Genomic DNA, 4,353 nt, shown 5'->3' with positions numbered 1-4,353 from the left:
TTGATAAATTGAACGATCTAGCCATATTCCACGCCAACTCCAACAACTTCACCGGTACAGTACCGTTTGGAGTATCCAAAATTAAATATTTGTATGAGCTTGACCTTAGCAACAACAAAATTAGTAGTGATTTCCCGATGGAAGTTCTTGGGGCCTCGAATTTAACCTTCCTGGACTTAAGGTTCAACTCGCTTAAGGGGGAAGTTCCACAAGAAGTGTTCAAATTAGATCTCGATGTGCTCTTCATCAACAACAACAACTTGGAACAGAAGCTTCCTGATAATCTTGGCGACACGCCAGTCCTATACCTCACTTTTGCCAACAACAAGTTTGCTGGTCCTATTCCGCCAAGCATTGGCAGAGCTCGTAACCTGCTCGAAGTGCTTTTCCTCAACAACCAACTGACAGGGTGCTTGCCTTATGAGATTGGGTATCTGAGTAAAGCCACTGTGTTTGATGTAGGCTCCAACAAGTTAACAGGCCCTATACCAAACTCGTTTGGGTGCCTAAGAAAGATTGAGCTGCTCAATTTGGCCAACAACGAGTTCTACGGAGCAGTACCGGAAATAGTCTGCCAGCTCCCGAAGATCGAAAACTTGTCTTTGGCAAACAACTATTTCACCCAGGTTGGTCCTGCTTGTAGGAAATTGATATGGAAAAAGAAACTTGATGTAAGGAACAACTGCATTTTGGACCTGCCGAATCAAAAATCAGAAGATGAGTGTGCTAAGTTTTTCTCAAAACCGCCGCTGGGTTGCGAGAGGAAGGAATCTTTTAAGTGGGTTCCTTGCATGAAAGGTGGTTATCATTATTCCAATTCAACAGAGAAGTCTCACCAAGAATCAACTGCTTCCCTCCCATCCGCTAAAACTTATAGCACTCTTATTCCTCATCGGTTGTGATTTCCTTGCTGTTGATGGACCTCATCAAGAAAAATCATATTGGGGTCTTTGGCTATTTCTTTCTGTTGATACTTATCTCATATTTTATGTAGAACTTCAGTGTTTTGTTGAATTTATTAGTGAATAAATGAACTTCCTTTTTCCTTCTAGTTAAGGAGCCCTGTTTCTGTTTCCTAGCTAGCAAGAAGTCCTTTCACTACAATATTCGTGAAGTGGTTCAAACAGAACTGGGATTGCCTTGCCCTTTCTTTAATGTCAGTTACATAAATGGAGTTTTTACAAGTTTAGATGTTCTAAGGTTAAGCTAACATTTTCTATGTATATTTCTTGCATGCAAGAAAAGAAGTTGCTGTCGGTACAATCGGATTCATAATTGCAGAAGAAGCTGCTTGAAAGCTCCACTTGTACTCTGACAAAAATCCAAGCAAAGCAAAACAAACCTTTTCTCCAACGGTGGGGATAATCGATTTTAAAATATAGCAAGTGTCCAACGTGTTTCTTTGCATCTTTTTCTTTCCAGCTTTCATTTTTGCATCAATTATTGGGTTACACAAAATCAAAGTAAATCCTCTTTTATTTCAATTTCTTCTCCCCTCATTAATTCCATCTCTGCACTGAAAAACAACAAGTGCTGCCAAAATCAAGCCACGAGAATTTTGAGGAAATTTTCTTCTTTTCTTTAGTAATAAATGCAGTAGTAAAATAGTCTCCGAAACTGAGTCTGGAGTCTGGTGTTTGCAGAAAAGAGTCAATACAGGGGGACCCAATTGCTTACTGCCGACAGTTGTAAAAATGCAAGGACAATGGAGCTGCTTGTGCAGTAAGCCTGTGATGCTGAAAACATGAAAGCATGAGCTGGAGAAGGCCCACAAGGGGACAGCCAGCGTTCTCGAATGCAAGTTACCTTGCTGCATGGGTCAGTCGGCTGTCAGGATCAGAGATATAAAACACAAAACGATTTTGTCTTCTTTTCAGTGACTTTGAGTCCAGAGTTGCAACTTCTTCTTGGGCCCTTTTTGTTCAACACTACACCATTCTCTTCTTCAATGTTGTGAAGGCCCAAATTGCTTCTTCAAGCTTTTTAAAAATTTATGTTTGATTTGATTTTTACTTTTAAAATATAGATAAGTTGAAAAAAAAGTCAGACCAAACAAGCACTTAGTCTTTCGTATTGAAATTAGAAAATGTTTTAATTTTTTATTAGATCTTCATCATCCAAAGTTTAATTTTATTCTTATTTTCTACAAACTAGTACAATCTTACCTTTTGTGGATTACTAAAAATTTGTTTAGTTGATATTTTTGTTATTTATTTTTTTACTCATTTATTATTTTTTATACATTTTTTTACCAAAAAAAAGTGAATCGTAAATGGTAAAAATATTAATAAAAAGAGGTTAAATATATCAAGAGAAAATTGCTTTCATTTATATTCACATATTGCGAAACATATTGAATTCTTACAATTATATATATATATATATAGATATATAAAATTTGTGATAATTAAAGGCCCAAATTGATTCATATGTTTTCAGGAATCCAAAACGAAGCAAGATAATTTGGTTCTCAAAAAGCAGGAATATAAATGATTAAATTTTAGAAATCTGAATATAAAGATTGAGGAGGAGGGTTGTAAAAGAGGGAGGGGACCGGGATATAAAAGGGTGCAATGGGTCCATTTTAATGGCAACATGGCTGTTTTCACTAGTGCAAATACATGGCACAGGTTGAGCCTTCGAAAGCACAAGATGTTCGTAGCTATTGACAAGTGAGCAATCCATTTATGTATGTAGTTGAAGCCGTTTTGTACTCAGCTTGGGCTCGATATGTCTCCTTCAAAATTTGCCAATGGTGCAACTGTTCATATATTTTTTTTCCATTGAAAGAGAAAAAAATGTTGTGTCGCATGTGAACCTAATAAATTTTATGGTTTGATAATGCCGTGGTATTGAAATCATAGATGAATTTTGGTTTATTAGGGCGGCTAGCATTTAAATCCCTTTACCAATAGCAATCATGATAAACAAAACTAGCTTCATTTTCGAATCATAAATCTAGTTTATGACATATATGTACCTACACTCTGGAGTCTAGACATTAGGCAGATGCAATCCTAGAATTATGATAGTTATTCCATTGCAATTTGAATCTTGGACTGCGGAGGCGACGACTTAGAAATTAATTCCAGGAGAGAGCAGGGGGGGTGATGACAAAGGTCTCTAGCATGCCGTTCAAAGTTTGTGAATTAGGCTTTGTTCCCACTACTTATTGGCGCACTATAATTTGGACTTTAATGGTGGATCGCCACTTTCGCAAATATGAACGCACCTCGTCACTTCACCTGAGTGCAATACCAATGGATGGGAATTGGGCGAGGAGTATTTTTTTTTTTTTTTTACCTCCTTATCATCTGTTGACAACAAGCAGCAGTGACAATTTGATCATGTTGCCTCACCTTTAACTCCTTGTGATCAAGTGTAAACTCCAAATATTTGCATAAGCTTTCAATACAGGAATTAGTAGCATGACTATTCTAATGGGCAGAGTTTTCTTTCTTTCTTTTTCTTTTTTTTATTTTATTTTAAGCAGGATGTTTACAATGTCTGCTATGTTATGACTCATGAGGGAAATTAATTGATTTTAATTTTATCAAGAAATAACCCAAAGTAAGGCTCGGGTAATAGAGATCCTGGTCCATTGGAGGCCGGGATCGCTGCAAATTAATCAAACATGGATGAATACCAAGAAAGTAGGTGTCGCAGGTATGTTATCAGAAGTGTCAAGTCTGGAAACCAAAATTTTTGGATTTTGGCTGTTTCTTAGGAAATTGCTAGTTGCTAATATGTGGGTTAACTTCAAAACTGAATTTGATTCAATTTCAACCAATACGGTGAACAGGGCACTTCAGAGCACAGCCCTGACAATCCCAGGAAACCATTGAAGCTATAACAAGCTATAAGCAACGACTTAATGATCAACGACTGGAGCTGGAAATTGAACTACATCCTTTAGCAAATGAAATACGTGGCCGAGATCGGCGGGATATGGCCAAGAAGAGATCTCTCCCTTTAGCCTAGTGGTATTCGAGTATTTGGGTCCAACTCAGGGCTCAGGAGGATGCTAATAAACATGAATCTATATATTGGTCTCATTTATCATATAGTTTAACTAAAAAAATGATACTAGTATCAAAATTATGACACATATATAGTAGTAATAATTTTCCCTGATAATCCATACTTGTATTTATCCAAAGACGATCGGTATAAAATATGCCAACAAGTCCTCCGAAGTCCAAAGTCCAAAGTTGACCTAAATAAATTAAAATTAAAGCCTTAAGACTTAAGATCAGGTAGCCTTATTATCGCCGGCTGGCTTGTCGCTATCATGGAGCAAACCTTATGGATTTCCAGTACTTCATTTTATTGTGTTTAATTTGTTTGAGAGAA

General features: G+C 36.9%; 1 pseudogene; it reads left to right on the top strand.

The window, feature by feature from the left end:
- Positions 1-6: 6 nt before the first annotated feature.
- LOC110426134 (uncharacterized protein At4g06744 pseudogene) lies at positions 7-1,051 on the top strand (annotated as a pseudogene).
- Positions 1,052-4,353: the final 3,302 nt, after the last annotated feature.

This window comes from Theobroma umbraticum, unplaced genomic scaffold, assembly GCF_002168275.2.
Source record: "Theobroma umbraticum cultivar Fairchild unplaced genomic scaffold, ASM216827v3 scaffold_30.0, whole genome shotgun sequence".
NCBI lineage: Eukaryota > Viridiplantae > Streptophyta > Magnoliopsida > Malvales > Malvaceae > Theobroma > Theobroma umbraticum.
This window is presented reverse-complemented; position numbering and strand designations above follow the sequence as displayed.